We start from the raw sequence: 20463 nt of genomic DNA, 5'->3' as shown, positions 1-20463 counted from the left end.
AATGATAGCTTGTTTTCTTTCTGTTGTCCCAGTAACTCCAGCAGAATAACATTGATTTATATTGCGGGGGGGGGGGGGGGTCCTCTGCAAACCACCCTGAAGCCACACGGAGATTACGCGGGAGGATATTAAGATTTTCCTTTGCCCATTTACCTGCGTGGAGCCGAAGGCTATGCCAGGAGCTGATTGTCAGGATAGAGGGTCTAAATATTCTGATAAAAGGCCTAGCAAAACATATGGCTCATTATAGACTAGGAATTTGTCCTGTTGTGCAGACGGGAGACTCTAATTCCGAAGCAGATCATGGGGATCAAATGCAGCACCTTCCTTGTCCATGTTGATAGACAATGGAGTATTTCCAAAGGTTGGGCAAGACTTGCCGATAGAACCACAGAGAAAGAAATCTAGCCCCTCGTGTTCCCACCTGAACTTCAGCGGCAGCACCTGGAATTAGTCCACATAGGAGCCGTGGGGATAGGGAGTCAAGGTGAGAAAAATATGAATTTCAGACCATCAGGCAGAACTCCTGGCAGTGTGACCTTTCAGATTGTGAACTAGGTATCTGATGAGCACAATTGATGTTATTTTCTCTTAGGACAAATGAAAGTGGAGACAGACTTAACAGGAAAGTCCCCTAAGGAAAAGTCCTTAATGTCTATTCTTTTTCTGACTTTTACAGTTTGACTCTGTCTTGGCTTCAAACCCATGTAATGATACACAGAGTAGATATTTTATTTCAAGGGAAAAAAGTGATGGCTCTCTTACATGCAAGATCAAAGGACAGTTTCCCTCTGTTACCAGCCCTGCTGGTACACAGGTGTGGTACTGCTCATTAAAATGCCCATTTGAAAGAATTCTCATAGACTTTGGGGACTGGGAAGATAAGATACGGACATATTTCGATTACTTTCCTGAGCGTTGCTTCTGCAAGGTTTTTCATCGCAAATTAATGAAAACCTGGGGGGTAAAACGCACTTTTGCAGTATATTCTGTTTATTTTTCGGTTTCAAAGGCTTGCCTTGTACTAGTTTATTTCATTTCATTTTATATTTTACCTTATCTTTTCGATGAGGGCAGTCATGCGATTAGGGAGTACACACCTTGCCCAGAAGTAATCTGGATGGAATCACTTCCTGAACGTGAGATTCTTCAATTGTGACTGTCTCTTACCTGTGATGTCCACCTATGTGTGTGTGTGTGTGTGTGTGTGTGTGTGTATAAAACGTGAAGAAAACCATGAAAAGCACAAGTTGCTAGTGTGACAATAAGAATCATCAAATGAACAGCCATTAATAGAAATCTAGCTATCTCTAGAAATCAGCTAGAGTCATCTGCTACCAACCAGGTACCTGAGAAATCAATGCTTGTTTTGGATAATTTTGAAATCATCAGTCATTAGTTCCTTCTTTCAAATACAGTATTGCAAGGGGCGCCTGGGTGGTTCAGTAGGCTGAGCGTCCGACTTCGGCTCAGGTCATGATCTCGGGGTCCGTGAGTTCAGGCCCCGCGTTAGGCTCTGTGCTGACAGCTCGGAGCCTGGAGTCTGTTTCGGATTCTATGTCTTCCTCTCTCTATGCCCCTCCCCTACTCACGCTCTGTCTCTCTCTCTGTCAAAAATAAATGAACATTATTTTAAATAATTTTAAAATTTAAAAAATTTTAAAATATTTAAAAAATATTTTAAATACAACACAGTTTGCAAGAAGTTTAACAGTATTAGCACCTTTTAAAACCCATTTCTAAACCCGTCCAACTCACATGGCAGTGTGGCACAGTATTTGTAATGAACATAAATATAATTCCTTATTTGTCTTGCCAGAGGAACCCTCAAACTCATGCCTGCATTTCACTTGTAAAGTTTGAAGGAATGTTTTTCTTGATCAGTCTAATTTAAAAGAGATGTCTTATTATTCACCCAGTGGCCAATCAAGAGCCGGGATCCTGCTTTTAAAGATCATGTTACATCAGGTGGCCTATTAACCAGAATAACATACGATTTTATTGTCTTTCAAAGAATATAATACCTTAGACTTATAGAGAGCAAAAGAACACAGATCACTTTACGAACATTATCTTACCGACAGCTCATCTCTGTCTACCTAACACAATGTGAACGAACAGGATATACAACTTGCAATATGCATTCTCCCTCAATTACAAAACAGAGTTGTTTCTGAAAAGTCGAACATAAATCCAAATTTTCCTGGTCACATACAATAGATTGGAGATAGCGACAGAAAAAAAGACATGTTCAATGGAAAAAGCTGTAGGCAAGGAAAATAGCAAAATGGTACACGATCCTGAGCAGGCTTTTGCCCCAAGGACATCTGCTCTTGGCATGGTTTCCAGGATGACAGAGGAATTCCTTGAATCAAAAATGCTCAATTTAATATTTCTTTCAAATAATGATATAGCTCGCATTGCTTCTCTGTCAACCCCCCACACAAGACCGGTTGCAGATTGGCTGTTCTGAGAAGCACCCAATCTGGAAAAAAGGAACCATCTTGGCAGATGATGACATTTAAGCACTCATAAACTCCACTCCAAATAAGTTTCTAGTTATGATTATTCTGAATTATAAAATAACCTGCCCAGTAGATATTTCTGTTAATAAAGTAAAAAAAAACCTTTAAAGAGAAAATAAACATCTAAAGAGAAAATCTAACCCTCTTGAGAGACGTTCAAAGTTTCCTTCAGGGTTCCTATTTTGTCATAGAAGTTTCCATCAACCCAATTAGGTTAAATTCTTCAATTTTTTTGAAAAAAAAAATCACCTCTTTTTTAAAAATGTTTTAACCACTTCTTTCCTTTATTTAAAAAAAATTTAATGTTTATTTATTTTTGAGAGAGAGAGAGAGAGAGAGAGAGAGAGAGAGAGAGAAAGACGGAGTGTGAGCCAGCAAGGGGTAGAGAGAGAGGGAGACCCCGAATCCCAAGCAGGCACCAGGCTCTGAGCTGTTAGCACAGAGCCCAACACAGGGCTCCAACTCAGGGACCGCGAGATCATGACCTGAGACAAAGTCGGATGCTCGACCCACTGAGCCACCCAGGTGCCCCTGTTTTAACCATTTTTTTTTCAAACAGTGGTTCTCCTCTTGTTAATCATGGCAAATGCACAATATTTCTAACTATTAATAATATTATTTCACAAAGAAAATGTATTTTTTGCATGTTTAAACAGTTGCTTTAAAATGATCTTATGGGGTACCTAATTGGAGATTAAATAATCTTGAATTGCGGAAGCTGTATAATGGTAACATAGATATGTCTGCTGCATCATATTGATGACTATCAACACCATCCGTTTTTCAAGATTAGCATTTTTAAGGTACTAAAGACTTTATGATGAAACATATTGTAAAACAAGAAGCAATAGATCTATAATTTTGCCTAAAAAATTCTCATTCCCATCTTAATTTAATCAACTCTAACCCTTCCCCCCCACACGTAAATACATAATAACATAGGGTACATATAGTTTTGAGTCACTTAAAATCTGGCTGAGCTCATAATAATTCCACTGAAATTAGATGTCATGTTTTACTTAAGTATTCCATATTGTTACAAGTTGGATCATTTTCCTGTGTTTGCTATTGTAAATTTTTCTGAAATGAACACTGTTCTGGGATTCTACTTCTCTTTGATGATTTCCATCTGAGAAATTATAAAAGTGGGAGTATAAGGAGCAAGTAAATGAATTTTTAAAAAATTCTTTTAATTTTTACGTTTACTTTTATTTATTTAGAATTTAAAAATTTTTGGCATTTATTTTGAAATTTTTAAATCAATATTTTGAATTTTCTTTTGGTATTGCATTTTGTTTTGAATTATGAATTTCACTGCAATCATACTTTGATGGTATTTTGTTTCAGGTTAATTTTAAAAAGTTTTCTTTTTTCTTTTCTAGCAGATTGGTTTTAGCCAATACTAATAATAATACTGGAGATTTTAAAATTTGCTACAAATATGTACAATTATAAATATTTACTTCTTTATAGATTTCACAAGAACTGATTTTTGTATTTTCAATTTACTTATAATAGATGCTATATGTACTATTTTAAGACATTTTTAAAGTACTCTTAAAATATTATATAATTACATCGACTTTTCTTTTATGGGTCACTCACAAGTCAATATGTATGAATGAAGTTATTAAAAATAATAGATTCATATCCACTTACTGAGAGGGAATGATTCTGAAAACCTCAGCTACCTTTTTCATATTAAAGAAAAAAAAATTTCTTTAAAACGCTAATTGAAAAATTTCACTTTAAGCTCCCGCAACTGCATTGTTCAGAATGCTCATCAACAGAAAATCAGGATTCAGGATTTAAACTGAACTGAAGTTCTTGGAAGAATAAAATTAACGGCATTATTAGAATCTGGAAATAATGATTCTAGGTCACATATCCCTGTATTTCTTTGGAAGTGCCTTGTCAAAAAAAGAAAAATGAAGAAGAAGAAGAAGAAGAAGAAGAAGAAGAAGAAGAAGAAGACGACAATTTCAATGTGTAATAAAGTGCAAGAAATTCATTAATAATTGCATGTTATTATTTTATTAAATAACTTCTGATAACAATGAGTGTCTCACAGCACATAATGTCCCCCTAAGAAATGTACTGTTCTAAAAATATGTGCTCAAGAAGGAGGTTCAACTCCCAAGAAATCATCAAATATTATTTTTGTTAAGTCATAAAATTTCATGTTTATTACAATTATGGTGGTTGGTTTGCTAAAAAAATAACTTTATTCACATTTTCAAAGTATCTTGAGCACAGAAGATTAATGTTAAAAAAAGGAATTTGGGGTTTGGCAAATTATATTTTATTTTCAAGAAGAAAAATAACTACAACCCATTTATCCAAATACAGGCCATCTTAATTATCACTCTGCGAGGGCCAAAATCTCTTTCAAATGAGCCAGTTCCTTGAACCTCAACCCGGCAGCCAACATTAAGAAGAATAGTCAGCCCACTTGAATTTTGCTTCTCGAAACCAAAGTCCTGAAGTTTAGCCTCTCATCAAGGGAAGTGAAATTGAATGTTCCAGCCAAAAATTAGCCAGAAACATCTTTGGTTGGCCCACTCTGACTTATACTTGAAATTGAGAAATTACTTGATGGACCCCTGTTATTTTACTTAATCCACACATCATGATGAACGATGGCTCCAGTTTTATTGAATCTTGTGCAACTGCGGAAGCATATTTGAAAAATTATCCAAATCAGCAAAGGTAAAATTGAGATAATCTGAAAGGACATGCATCCACGTATCTGCAAAAAGCTTGCTCACAAATTAAAAAAAAAAAAAACACGTTAGTAAGGATTATCCAAAGCACAAACCAAAACATCAGCTGGGCTAAAAAGCTAAAGAATTAAATGAAAAAAGATATGGAGATTGAAAAAGCCAAGAGAACTAACTAATGGTTAGCTATTAAAGCAGAGTTTTCTTCCTTCAGGGTTCAACTTCCTACAAAGTAATATATCTGTAGATTTTTGGTTTTGTTCCTACTTATTATATGGAACTGCATGGACAAGCCAAAAATTCTTCTGGACTTCGGCTTTATCCCTAAAGTTACTGGATGGAAATGATCTTTATACATCTTCCTATGCGTTATATTCTACATTCTACATTCTGTTCTAAGTGTCCATCAGAGTAAAAAGGCTGATTTTTATACAGCTTGCAATACTTGAAAAGAATTGTCACTGAGGCCGCACAAAAGTGGCTGTACCTTCTAATTCCTGATACCATCTCTTAAGATTGTAGAACAAAATCCAATTTCATAGAGTCTTAGTTTTTGCCAAAATCACATTTAAAGTGCAGTGACTTTAAATCAGGCCACCTTTTCATCCTAGCTAAAAGGTGATCACTTATCTGAAGTTGCATTTGCTACAGTCATAATGGAAAATTGTAGAATAAATACCAAAATAGAAACGGAGCGGTATTAACAGATGTGATCTCATCAGGGTTCCATTTGTTAAAGAAAACATTGAATATTAATTAAAAGTTAATTAGAACTAATTGCCAATTAGAAAGAAAAAGTAATTTGAAGCTACTCACAGCCCTTCTATTATTATTACCTTTGAGAATCCTACACACCCAAGGGCTTCCAAGCCAGCTACCTTTCCTTCCTGTGATATCACTATTATGCCCCATCCTGTTGTAGTTAACTCCCTGCATGAAACTACAGATTATGGTACCCAAACATACAATTGCATCACTCACCGAATACAACCCGGAAGCGAGAGTCCTGGTTTTGCCGAGAGGGAATCCCATGTGTGGCAGAAAAGAAGAAACCGCAAAAGGAGGAAAGCAAATGGAATCCCTTTGACGGGATACAGATGTCGGAGTGACACTGGTAGTGGCTTTTTGCAGGCTGCCTCCCTGCCTCTCTCCCCCTTCCTCTAGCCACATACCTGCATTTTCATTTGGGGATCCATGCTTTCTCTGCTCTTGAGACCCATGTCTCGGAAGAGGCTGTACCGCCCAGAATCCAGAATCCAGAATCCAGAGAAGAGGTCATAAACTAGGCCTGAATCAGAGTACGAGGATTCCACCCCCCTTCCTCCAGTGATTGAGCCCACGTAACGATGACAAGCAGAATGAAGGTTTCTCTTAGAATTTCCACCAAAGGGGCTCACTCTGTCCTGCCAGAGTCAGAAGTGAAAGGTGAAATAGAATCCAGGCTTACAGAAATGGGTTCCCGAAGCCAGCTTGCCTTGAACTTGCTCACCAATTTCTTCCTTTTTTTTTTTTTTTTTTAAACTGAAGTTAGTTTGTTTTACATTGTCAGTTACTTCAAACTGAAAACAAGACAGAAGAACAAAAGACAGGTACTGAGACAATATTTTCAAGACACTTATAAGATACGTAGTCGCAGGAAAAAAAGACAATCTACCGATTGTTCCCTCAGAGTTTAGGAGTATATATTCTTCCAAGAGAATCATTGCTTCCGTACCCATTCCGGGACCTTCCTTTGAAGGTACCAGGGTGACACTCGAGAGGACAGTAAAACTCTGAGTTTCTGTTTCTTAACAGTTAGACTGAGGGCCTAATCCAAGAGTATATTTCCTATGTCCTAGATTACAATAAATTTTCATTCAATGGAAGCAGAACCTAAATCATTGATCCAATAGAAATGGTTGTTTTGTTTTTTTTTTGTTTTTTTGGTTTTTTTTTTTTGTTTGCTTGTTTGTTTTGGTTTGTTTCTTAAGAAGGAGATTTCAGGGATCGGAGAAATGAGATTCCGTTTTGCTTTTCAAGAAAACGTTTTGGATTGCACTTCTCCGTCTTCTTCTGTGCCCCAGTTTGGAGATTCTGACTTTGATCTCCTAAACCACAGGTGCCTACTGAGAGTAAGAAACCCACTAATATTTTAATATGCTTCTAAATAAAATATAGAAGTAGATGACGAACACGGATTTGCTTCTTTTAGTTTTTAGCATTTCTTTTAAAGCCCTTCTCTGATTTCTTATAAGTATTCACACAACACATTCACATACGTTGTTAGGAAGAGGGCCATGACGTCACGAAGACTGATCCTGTCGTTTACCCAATGCCATACTGAATGGAGCCATTTTTTGTGTCACATTAATACAACTTGAGCGACCTGACAATTTTAGCTCTATTTAATATGGAAATTTATTAGAATGATATTAAACATGCTAATACTCATTTGGCTTGCCTACTTATGAGTTTGATTGAGCAACTTTTACCTATAAAAGAGTAGACACTTCTAAAATTTGTATTTGTCAAGTACCAGACTAGTTTTTTAGTGCTTACTTTGAGACTCCAATATCTAAATAAGGTAGAAAAAAATGAGATTTTGCCTTTTCAAACATTCTTAGCTCAAATGCTGGACTGAGTCCATATATTTAAAAAGCTCGTCGTTTATTAGAAGTATTATTAGTCTGAGCCTTCAGGCAGCTCTAAGAAGGTTATACAATGAAACGAAATTCACATTACTGAATCTGGAAGTTTCATTCTGACCTAAAAGCTCCATCAATGAAGTTTAAATGTGGCACAGAAAGGTTGCTCAGATTTTCAATACCTTAATAGTATTTTTGCCTCGGAGGCTGTAAGAAATATTTAATATTTAACTTGTGACTCACAGAGGCAACATGGTTTTTTTTTTTTCAAGTTTCTGTATCTCTTATTTCATGAGAAGAGTGTGAATACTTTGATTTCCAGATATAAAACCCTTTCCAATGTGGTACTCTTTAATTCTGATTAATTCAATAGTCTGTTTACAGGAAAATATAATAAGCAATACAAATATTAACAAACCAGAATTCTAAAGGAACTCCCCTGAAGTTTATAAAGAGAGAATTTCATCTTTAGGAGTTTTATCTAGGTGTCAGACGCTTCTGGTTAATAAAAGATACTTGAAATGTATCATCATATAAATGTTAAAATACACACACACACACACACACACACATTCATATACACACACAAGCACACGTGGATTGAGCAACAGATTTAAATAATTTAGGTCTTAAATACTCCATTCTACATGACATTGCTGGAGTTGTAAATTTTAAGGGAACCATTGGAAACACTCTAGGCCTGAGATACAGCTGCAATCCAGGATATATCGATATTTTCAGAATAAACTATATTCTGTCAAATATGTCTGCTTCACACAAAACGAAAACCCATATTTAACTTATCTTTTTAAAATAACTTTATGCTGGGAGGTCTTTGGAATTTGCTTCTAACATCCCTAACTTCTTATTGTTACCATTCACGCAGATTTCCTGGGTAACTTTCATCAGATTCAGGTTATCCATGCCGAAGACTGTGACGCAGGTCATGTAAAAATGCAGAAACACCAGCATCATGTACATCCATGCCTGGAACACATTTTCGGCTGCCCTTTTCTCCCCTGCACATTTACCTTCCTAATTATGTTTTACTCAGTCTAATCTTTAAATTAATTTGAATTCCCCGAGCTTGCAACTGACAGTGAGAAGAATGGAGGAGAAAATTTCCTGAAGGGGAGGAGAAATTAGATTAAATCATAATGATCTCTCATGTTCCTGTAACACTTCAGAGTGTGCAGCGTGATTTTGTTTATTTTAACTGGGTTGCTCCCCACCATCACGAGGTGGATGGAGGAGTGGATGTGTTTTATGTGAAAACGGGTGACAGCTTCTGCAAAGGGCAGCTGCTGTGTTCCATCAGGGCAGGGATTTGGGGGCGAACAAACCCCCCCAGCGCCTCCAACAGTGACGGGTGCATCGTTTGTGCCTGGGTTGGTATTGGCTGAAAAGCTGAAAGTTCAGCTTCCTGCTGAGGGGGTCGGTCCTGGGCCAGCCTCCTGTCCCGGGCGATCCCACCTCCTCCTGGACAGAGCTGAGTGGCCAAGAGGAGCAGCGTCCCAGGAACAGAGCTGCTGAATGGCCACATTCTTCTCCAAGTCGGCCAGCGGCTAATGGAGAGTTAGAGTGGAAATCTGGCCCAAACAAGATTGAGACAAGCCAATCCACCTCTCACAGGAATTTTAATTAGAAAATAGAGAATCAGGGGCAGGCTCAGGCCAAAGGCAAGCCAGAAAAAGGCCCTAAGTTAATATAGAGCCATGGACTTTCCTTTCTTTCCTCCTATTTTTATACATATTAAATGTATATATTTATATACATATATTTTCCTCTCTCTGTATTCACAGTCTCGTATCAACCATATCCCCAGGGGAGGGGGGCAGGGACAGGATCTGTGACTCTAGCTGGCTGCTATTTTAGTACCACACATCCACCTGCAGACATATTCTTGAGGAAGCTAGAGTTTAAAGTAGTGTCATTGTTTGGGGAAACTGATTACGGTATTAAAATATATGATCAAATACCAGGATTCTAGTTACTGTGCAGTTTCGGTGTCTCTAGGCTGGAGACAGCTGCTCATGGGATGTTTTTATCAAGTCCTAATTCAACCCTTCAAGAGTTCTGATGCTAAATTGTTGAATATCCTTAACATTGGGAAGTGCCTACTGTTTATTTTCTACCTGAATGACACAACGTGTCCCTGGCTGCATGATTTTGTAACTTACAGCAGGTATGAGGAACATGTTCAGTCGATTCTTTAAATGTGCTTTTCTGATGTTTTCATTAAAAGATTTTGCTTTTACCTGAAGTCATTGTTAATAACAAGTCATTTGCATCTCAGGGTCTTATATTCATTTTATTTGTGTAATATTTTGTTTTCACGTAGGAGCACCGAGTAAGTTTTAAAGCAATTTTATGATTAAATCCATTAAAAATGAAGCAAACAGTCACCATCACAATCAAATTACTATCATCACTGTAAATACATTGGTACTCAAGCACTGAAAATACATTCTTGCATTTCATTTCTCTACCCCTCCCCCAGAGTTGATAAAATCCGGCCTTTACAATAGCAAAGACATCTTCTGCTTTTGGCAGAAATGGATTAATCATATTACAGCTAGCTAGTACCTGTTTCTCATGTAAAAGTAATGACATGCTAACAAAAAGGAGAAATATAGGTATACAGTGGGAAGAATTATGATTAGCTAGGTTTGAAATAGAAGTGTATAATTTTCTCTGCGCAGTAAAATTTTCTCATGAATGTAAAACCTAGAGAATATAACATTTAGCTTATCTTGTGTTTCCTAATGTAAAGTACATATATCTAAGGATACAAATAAAGATAATTACACCATTCATAAATTCATGAAAAACATAAAATGATTTATTTTGTTGCTCTCATTTATAGCGTCATTACATCAAAAACTATATAAGAGGAATACGAACTGAGCTATAGAAATTCTGTTGTTATCAACACAAAAGATTTCTTAGACTCGATTTTCTCTTCCTACTCAAGCAAAATTTCCATCCTTCTGAGGAAATAGAATAGGTAATTATAAAACTATGTGCTATTGTTTCCACATACTACTGAAATTTTGTTGTTTATTTAAGGGTTCCCACTCAAGAGGATAAAATTGTCATTTTCTAGCACAACTTTACATATCGATTCTCCTATTCTGTTCTAATAGGACATGCGTATTACCCAGATACAGAGGGAGATATGACACAAAAATCACGTTCTTTTGAAAACACTGCACAAAACATACTAGTTTAAGGAATCGCTGATGGGCTTCTACCTGACCTGCTCTAGTTAGAAAAGCATTTTATTTACAGCTTATTAATTTATTTCTTTTCATATTTGCAGAAGGGATCGTTTCTTTGTGCCTTAATCGCACACAGTGTGAAGAAAATCTTCTATAGTATGTTCATCGGACGAAATCGACTCATAAAACATAAGTGGGGCACACCAAAATGAACATAACCTACGATTCAAACAATTTACTGAAGATATTAGGATGGCTGCAAATATTCTCCTGTGTCTTTGATTTTTAAGGACTGTATTAAAGTCGCCGTGGTTTATAATTTTACCCCACTGGAGAAGCCACTCTACAATTAATGCTGCTTACTTATTATAATGAGTCATTGTTTACCATGTCAAGCTATTAGTTTAGCTCAGGGTCTTGAGCCTAAAAGCACTGGTTTTTTGCAGAACACTTAAGGCAATCATAAGTCCATAGAAGCCTTCTGTATAACCTATTTTACTGACAAACAATTACATTTTAGATTGAAGAGGTGAAATGATTAAGAATATTTGACTTAGTTGCCATGACAGCATACATTTTTCATCAGGCACAGTGTAATTACTACAATTTCAATGATGTAAAATCAAGAAAGATGATAACAAACAGCAGAGCCGTGGAGATATTGCCATTGCAACCGGGTTGCCATAGCAACAGTGATAATAATCCCGGTGATAGATGTTTTCTCTTGCTCTTTCCATTTTGTACGGTTATAACATTCAGAGCCAGTTTTTACCACAGCTTTTTATAGTTTATTAGACTGTCAAAATAGTTTATGAGATGTTGTTGCAAAGGAAATGACTGAGTTCCGCAGCCTAATAAAAATGCCAAATACTCTGTTTACATACTGCTCCAGCACTTAACAAACATTAAAAAATTGTATGAAAAATGATTTGATATTGTATCTGTATTAATCAATTTGCAAGGCATAAGCTCTGTCACTCAAGGTCAAATGAATAGTTTCCAAACACTACTTTGGGGGAGGCTCGTTAAAGTTTCTTTTTTGCCCTCCCGCTGGCCACCCCCTTCACCTGGATAGGAATATAAACCACCCACAGGAAATACTTTGCACGGCTACAAGATAAATAGTTATAGAAAATTAAAACCACATTTGCTTCTCGAATAGTTTTGGGGTGGGGGGACATCTTTAAAGTTTATGGCCAGAAGTATTCTCAATTAACTTTTTAAAGACAACAGGTTTTGAAGGCACGACCGAAGATAAGGAATGTTAATGGAACAGGCTCAGGAATAAACACCGTGAGGGTGAATCGTTTGACAAGAAAGCATACAGTGATACACAACGGTACCAAACTACACAACCTACATACACACCACGTAATGAATACAGTTCGCCAGTGGAAGATATCTGTGCCAATCATTAGACACAGCCCCCCCCCCCCCCTTATGCAAGCTGTTCTTTCGCTTCCAATGGAAACACGTTACAGAGGAAGTACTTCAATGCAGACCTACCCTGGGTTTGGCCTGTACGAAAAGGTACCCTAAGATGCGTGCATTCACACGAACCTGGAGACTTTCTAATTTAGTGCAGTCATGTCGGGCACTCATGAATAGACGGCAGAAAATTGAGTCAGACATTAAAGCTTTGGCCCTGCTTATATGCAGCAAACAGAAAACCCTGAATCGTTTCAAAGATATGTACAATTGTGAGTTCACAGGCAGTTTTACCAAAATGGATAAAGGGTATAGAAAGAATTTTCAATGATGAGCCCTCCCTCTATATCCAACCGTTTGTTCCCCCACCAGTGTTTTCCATTTTAGTGGAGTACCTTGGATCTCGTCGGACCAGAGACCAGGTTAGTCACACTAAGAAATTTAGGGCCACGTTCCACACACACTAATACCTCTTTTCTCGCCATTGGAAGACAAAGCGAGAGGGTGTAGAATTGCCAAAGTGTTTCTTACTCCCATGTATTGGTGATCTGCTCTTTAACACCTTCCGTATACTATTACGGTTACTTTCAAATGGGTGTCACCAGCTGTGGCCCTACGGATTTCAAAACCAGAGTTTTGGATCACTTCTCTCTCACTCTCTCTCTCTTTCTTTCAGCTTCAGTCTCTTCGTGGGAACAGGTAATAGAAACGCTTTCCTTGGGGCACCTGGGTGGCTCAGTTTACTGTCCGACTTGATTTAAGCTCCGATCATGGGATGGAGCCCCAAGTTGGGCTCTACACGGCTTGGAGCCTGCTTAAGATTCTCTCTGTCTCTCTCTTTGTCTCTCTCTCTCCCCGCCCCCACCCTCTCTCTCTGCCCCTCCCCCCCATTCACGTTCCCTCTCTTTAAAATAAATAAATAAATAAATAAATAAATAAATAAATAAGAAAAGCTTTTCTTACATGTTAGTGGGATAAATTTGTGCCTGTGACATAGTACATATTAGTTGAATCTGATAAGGCTGCCCGGAAGGCCAGGCAGAACCCCTGTCGTTTCTCTCAGGAGTGAGACTCAGAGTCCTATAATGTATTGTCCCTAGGAGAAATGTATTGCTCTTCCAGGCAAATATATACTGAATTATGATTTTTAACAACTTAAATAGCAAGTTGACACAGTTAACGAGACTTTCCAAGTGCTTCTTACCTTGCTCGTTAAGTACGACCCCAACACCACTCCTAAAAATAAATCGATTGGCATATTTTGTGATCAGTGGCATCGTATCCCTATTTCAAACCCTCTCCGGTCATTAAATGAAGCCATCGTCGGACAGCTTCTGTCGCTAACAAATACTTAGCAGTAAGCATCCTACCAGAAATGGCCACTTTATCAGATAAGCTTATCGTTTGCTTGGACAAAAATATCTTCCCTCAATTTAAGCGAAGAAACAAATTCTAAGCACTCAAGTACGTCTTTTTCTTACTCTTCTCATCGTTCTTCTGTCTCAAACCCTTCCAATAGTGACAAATGCCATAGTTTTTCACGACATGACTGCTGTCATATTTAGTGCATCCATTATTAACAAACACCCAGAGTAAACTCGTTACATAAACAAGTCGTATGTAAGATGCATACACAGACTCTCAGAGACATTACAGCTATAAAGAAGGAAAATCAAAGGCCTTAAGAGAGAAAGAAAGGTATAGGATCAGGGGCGTGTTTAAATCCTCAAAAACAAAATTTTTGCCATTGCTCAAAATGAAGTTAGCTTTTATTCCTTCCTTACGAGAACGTTCTTTATCTATAATCTTAAGAGAATGTTCTGTCCCAGGAAGTAATACGTGTTTCTTAACTGGAATTGCTTTGATGTATGGTTATGCCATCATATGTAACTCACACAACTGCCCTGCTGGGACGTTCATTATTTAGTATCTAAAGAGCAATAACTCTAATCCTACAGCATTTGAGTTAGTTGTAAAAAAAAATTCAATCTTTACAGAGCAGCAAGTATCTAGTTTTAATACCTCAGAGTAATGTGTAGAAAGGGGCCGAGTAGCTTATGGTTTTATTTTCAAAATTATTCTCTACTAAGATTTTAAGGTTTATCCATGACTTTTTGTGACTGATTAAATTAAAACGTCCTTGAAATGTATCTAAAATATTTCAAAGTTTATGCTACTCCGCTTTATTTTTTGCTTAATAGTTCCCAACTGTGAGATTTCCATTTTCACTCCCCCGAGCGTCTCATTCTATGGGGGACACAGACCTTCAGGTACCTGCCAAAATTACACACCAGTCCACAGCATGAGACCCAATAATTCAAGTGCAACATCCTTGCCCCCACACACAAATACAAGTCCCACACAACAATCTGGAGAATTCAGAAGGCTGCGTGGGTTATCTTTTGCGAGTTATCCTTCATAGCTGATAATTAAGGTAATTCCTTAATTTTCAATGTCTATTACATTGATCCTATTCCCAACTATACCACTGTGTGTGAAACTCTGAAACTCAAAAACTTTCAGTAGCCACAGTTAAGAGAAGCTGGAGGTACCAATAGATACCTGGTCCACATTATAGGATCTTCATAAGGTTCGAAAGAGGTAAGAGAGAGGAAAGTTTCAAGAGGTTCAAAATACCGATGGGTGAAATAGATGAAGGGGAGTAAGAGGTGCGAACTTCCAGTCATAAAGTGAGTCACAAGAATGAAAAGCACAGCATAGGGAATCTAGTCAATAATGTTGTAACAACACTGTAAGGATGCCACGAAGATACATAGAATTTATACAAACATGAACTTAGTCGTAATCGTAATCATCCTATGAGCTGTCGGCTGACGCCCCCTTGTCTAATTTTACAGATAACGGTGCCCGCTGGAGAGTTGGTAATGCTTGGTCTTAGCGGAACTATGAAATCCATGAAACATGGTAATAAAAACACTCAGCAGAAATGCAACTGAAGTGACCTTCAGCTGCGGAGGAATTATTGCAGGGTTATTGTAAAGAAATGGATGAAAACGGAAAGAAAATGTTAAGGGAGACATTGTGCTAAAGAATGTGAGGACGGCAACATTTTGCTGGTAGTCAGAAGCAAAAAGGCTAAGGATGGATAATGGGGTAATTTGTGAAGCGCCCGGTGGAAGTCGAACTCACTATTATTCTGTAGAATAGTTAATTCTATTGCATATGGGGAAGCTCGCATTAAAGGAAATTTATACATCAGATAATGACCTATTTTCTACTTTCCTACCCCCACTACCTAAGTATCCTCTGATGAGCCATCATTATTATTTCACAAGGATATCTTTGCTTCAGAACACACGTGGATGCTCAACCTTGATTATCATTTCAAATTCGTATCAATATCGTGGTTTGCCTCCCGTCCTCCGGCAGCGTCCATTCTTCTCGCCTGGAGGGAACATCTGTACTTGGTTTATCCCACACCCACCTGGAAAGATCCAGGTCTAATCCTGCGCATTGGCAAGTCGATAATTACTGCTCTGAGATACCAAGTTTTCTTAACACCTGTTTGCTGAAGAGACTTATCAATTAAATGGTTCTAGATGACAAGATGAAATCATCTCTGAATATTCACCTGTTCGCATAAATGCATCTTATAGAGATTCCCAGTCACAGAGACTCTTCCGAGATTACTGGGCAGTGTCCGAACTTGTGACGTTCAGGTACCGAGCAAAACGTTTGCCACTTTACAACTGCAGAACGAAGACGCCAGCCTTGCTGTAATGCAAAGTTAACTTCGTATGTACATCGCTACGTCATCATGCCCTTACACGACCACCTCTTTGCCTGCTGATATTAGTTTATTTCCCACTGTATTTTTCACATTCACCGTGCCAAGAAAAGCTGAACATATTTTTAACCTTCCCCAGGTAAAATCATCTGAAGCTTATTTTTTATATGTTAGATTTTTCTGCAAAAGTTGAGAATTCTTACAGAGAGATTGCTCTGTAAACGGAGCGTGCTGTTTATCACGGATGTCTCTGATAGCGCCACACAGAAGACACCTTTTCACCTTGGCTCAAAATCCATACGTACCTTTTCCATTGCTAACGGAATTTTCCAATGTTATGGAATTCCCTCAAAACTAGTTTCGACTACTTCAGAGGAGGAATGAAAATGGGTATCTGGAAATTTTCCTTTCTCCTTTCAATATCCTCTCACTTAGCAGGTACTTAAAAACATGGATCTTGCTAATATTGAAATGTTTTTACAGCATTCTTTACTTTGTAATTCTGGAAGGAAATAGGAAAGATTAAAATCCAAGATCTAACAATGGCTGCTGAAATTACAAATCACCTCTGTCCGTCTGGGATTTTACAGTGAGTATTTCCGTCTTGTACATTTAATCTTGTTCTATTTCCACCAACTGTTATTCCTTTCTGTAGCTTTATCCTGGATCACAATTTGGAGGAGAGGTAGCCTTAAAAGACAGAACGTGTTTCACGATGCCAGGGTGCATCTTCTGTTTTCTAGATGAATATTTTAAGGAATTTGGGGAACACCAGATCAGATTACCTCTTCTGAGTTATGCAAACAACTTTGATTTCCAGGCAGCCCCATAAAAGCCTTACGCACTTCACCTCATAGCTCCTGTTTTCCTTGACACCTCATCTTTGGTTGTTATTGGTTCTGTATTGTTTTTCTAGCCAGAAAATGCAAAGGAAATTGCAATGATTCATGCCAGGTGAAAATTTAGTTATAATACTGAGTATTTATTTCTTAGCATTCTCTGAACTGTAAACCAAGGGGACCTGATTAGATCATGCTATTAATTTAACGCCAATCTTATTTTTAAAGGCAATGAAGTTGTTTAGCAATTAAAACAAAGAAAAAAAAATCAGAGACATAAAATTCAGCTTCAAATGTTTCCTAAGCATATTTGCCATTTTATTGGGTTCATTTCCAAGAACTAGAATGAGACAATCTGAAATTTTGCTAGAAGGGAGTGCTAAAAATGAGAAATCACACTGTCCTGAAAAATCTTTATGGTCTTTTGGTGTGGGCGGCTGAAATTTCGAGCTTTCTTCCGCTGAGGTCTGATAGGTTTCTGATCTCAGCTACATAGAAGTTCCTCCATGTCAAGGGAGAATTAATGTGCTTCCCCCAAGAAATCTTACTTACTCGAACATGATAACAGCTCCTGGTGAAAAACACTGAAGAATCTTAGATAACCATCTGTGCTTTTAGTTGCTTCTTTATAAAAAGATAAAAGTGGAACGGGAATATCAAATTTAGACACATTATACCATCACCTTGACTTCTTCTGGAAAAGATATAAGGAACACCTATGACTTTCACCTTAGACCATTTAGCGACAATTATTAAACTCTTTACAATATATAGAGTCAGGGCTAGTGATGATGTTTTAAGTTTGATAGTTGTGATAAATTTTACTGAGAAATCATAGATTGCAATTAACTATCCTTGATTCTGTCCTCTCCCTCAATGTAGCACACAATCATCGGTCAATAAATTGTGTCAGACAATGTCCTTAATACTTCACGAATCATTTCCTTCTCTCCATCCAAGTGCCATCTAATGTCCCTGTCGCCACCCTTACTCGCTGTTTTTCTCCACCCCATCCTCAACACCACAATCGGTGGTAATTCTCTAAATGACTCATCTTTACCATTGCTTAGCGTCTTTGGGATGCCCAAGTTTTCTGATTCTGCATTAGAAAATTCCACATTCGGACTTCCAAGTCAGGAAAACCAGAGAAACCAATGGAAAGCCAGACACCTACACTAGGACACAGGACCAGGAAGATGCAGGAAGATGTAAAAATCAGGTCTTGTCCTGGGTCTTCAGACCAGCTACAACAGCACCACCAGGGGACTCATTAGAAATGCAGATTTCAGGGGGCACCTGGGTGGCTCAGTCGGTTGAGCGGCCGACTTCGGCTCAGGTCATGATCTCGCGGTCTGTGAGTTTGAGCCCCGCGTCGGGCTCTGTGGTGACGGCTTGGAGCCTGGAGCCCGCTTTAGATCCTGTGTCTCCCTCTCTCTCTCTGCTCCTCCCCTGCTGGTGCTCTTTCTCTCTCTCAAAAAATAAATAAACATTAAAAAAAATCAGTTAAGAAATGCAGATTTCAGTCCTACCCCAGTCCCATCACATTGGAAACTCTGGGGGAAAGTCCCCAACAATCTATGCTTTGTTGCAGGAGGTCATCAAGAAGAAGTGATCACAGGTTGACCCCTAAACTGACCCAGGAAATCAGAGGCTCGTCAGGTGTTCCCCTGTCCTTGGAACGTGCATTCTGCTTGCTTTCCCAGTTCCCAGAAGCTGCCCCAAGAACATAACCTTGAGATAGTGACGTGGCATTGAGACTATCTGGACGGTGTACGTGACTGAACCCAGCTAAGGCCTCTACATGAACTCTTTTTTTTTTTTTTTTTTTTTTTTTTTTTTTTTGAGACAGAGAGAGAGCGAGAGCGAGAGAGAACAAGCCAGCATGAGCAGGGGAGGGACAAGGGAGAGAGAATCGTCAGCAAGCTCCATGCTTAGCACGGAGCCCAACACAGGACTCCACCTCATGACCCTGAGATCATGACCTGAGCCAAAATCAAGAGTCAGATGCTTAACTGACTGAGCCACCCAGGCGCCCCAAGGCCTGTACGTGAACTTTTAAGATTCGGCAGGCAGGTGTGGAGATTTGCTTATCGACACCCAAGACAAGCTTTGGAAGTAAAGCCTGCCGCCTACCAGCATGAAACGGGCTGTCTCTTTCTTCAGTCTCTCCCTGCCTTCCGTGTACAGCGGCCGCTTTCAGACCACAACCGAGAAGTTTCCGACGTTCTGTACCCATAGTTTTAGCAAGCTCTCTAGGTGACGTGATGCCTACTGAAGTTTGACAACCACCGTCCTAGCAGAGAGGAAGGAGTCTAAACCTGCAAATTGGAACTAAGGGGTCCGGCTACAGAGAGAGACGTTCTGCCTGCCGCATCTGGGGAGGAGGGTTTTTATCCTGGGAGCACTTAACACTGTGGTTCCCACCCATGCTGCACATTATAACCACCTGGGAAACTTAAAACTACTGATGCCTGTGCCTTACCACAGGCCGATTACGCCAAAACCTGTGAGGGTGGGCCCCGGGAGTGAGGTGCCTTAAATGTTGCCCCAGTGAGTCTTGCACGCTGTCAGGATGGAGAACTGCTGACTTAGGGGGATCCTGATCCCCCCGCAGGATCCTCCCCTGCTTGGCTGCATAAATATCAGGGTGCCCCCCATTTCTAGGATAATAACTATACTGCTGCTTAAAATCGGGACCAGATCACCTAGCCACACTTCTAGAGCCAGCCCTGGTAGTCCTTGCCGAACTGCAAGGTCACTGCACTGCTCAGTACCAAGGGCACCTTCAGTATGGCCAATGGGGCAGTCGTAGACAGCACTCCCGAGCAGTGCTAGAGAGAAGCTTATACATGTTTCTGTACTTCATCCTGTCCCCTGATCCAGGCTGCTTCAAACAGGGGCTCATGCATCGTGCCCAGCGAGATAAGCAACTCTATGGTCGTGCTTTACATTTTAACCCAGGCTGCCAAATAAAAGTAAGACCTTGCTCTGTGTCCCATGACGCGGCTCTCCTCTTCTTAAAGTTGTATTTTACTGCTTCAAGTCTGAAGTCGTAAATCGCCCAAACGAATGTATCATAGTTTGAAACTGCTTTTAGCATTCACACAAATAAAAACATTATCTCTGGTGTTCTTTTACCAATTCCTTGTAACCGGTGATAAACTCGAATTTAATAGAAAAGGGAGTAACTCTCACTTTGATAATTGCTTTTTGTATGTTAAACAGCTATCCTGGATACATGACATAATGCCCTACATTGAAGCATGAAGTGATCTAATTTACACAATAGAAACTGGAGACTTTATAACATGAGGTGATGGCCTTAGATGTTGCTGGTCCCAGCGTGTTCCCCCCGACC

The 20463-nt window shown here is 38.9% G+C and overlaps 2 long non-coding RNA genes across 3 annotated transcripts; one reads left to right on the top strand and one right to left on the bottom strand.

The window, feature by feature from the left end:
* Positions 1 to 1265: 1265 nt before the first annotated feature.
* LOC132664103 (uncharacterized) lies at positions 1266 to 6512 on the bottom strand. Of its 2 annotated transcripts, none has more exons than XR_009603441.2 (3): positions 6418 to 6512; positions 5141 to 5194; positions 1266 to 1603 (listed from the first exon to the last, which is right to left on the bottom strand). It is a non-coding gene; the product is annotated as an uncharacterized LOC132664103 (long non-coding RNA). The 2 variants fall into 2 exon arrangements; XR_009603440.2 differs by having other exon boundaries at positions 5141 to 5284; positions 6227 to 6496.
* A 92-nt stretch (positions 6513 to 6604) lies between these two features.
* LOC132664102 (uncharacterized) lies at positions 6605 to 12018 on the top strand. The gene is made up of 2 exons (XR_009603439.1): positions 6605 to 6834; positions 11192 to 12018. It is a non-coding gene; the product is annotated as an uncharacterized LOC132664102 (long non-coding RNA).
* The last annotated feature ends 8445 nt before the right edge of the window (positions 12019 to 20463 follow it).

The sequence above is a fragment of the Panthera onca genome, chromosome F2, assembly GCF_046562875.1.
Source record: "Panthera onca isolate mPanOnc1 chromosome F2, mPanOnc1 haplotype 2, whole genome shotgun sequence".
NCBI classification, from domain to species: Eukaryota; Metazoa; Chordata; class Mammalia; order Carnivora; family Felidae; genus Panthera; species Panthera onca.
The sequence above is the reverse complement of the archived record's forward strand: the minus strand, read 5'-3'. Positions and strand labels throughout refer to the sequence as shown.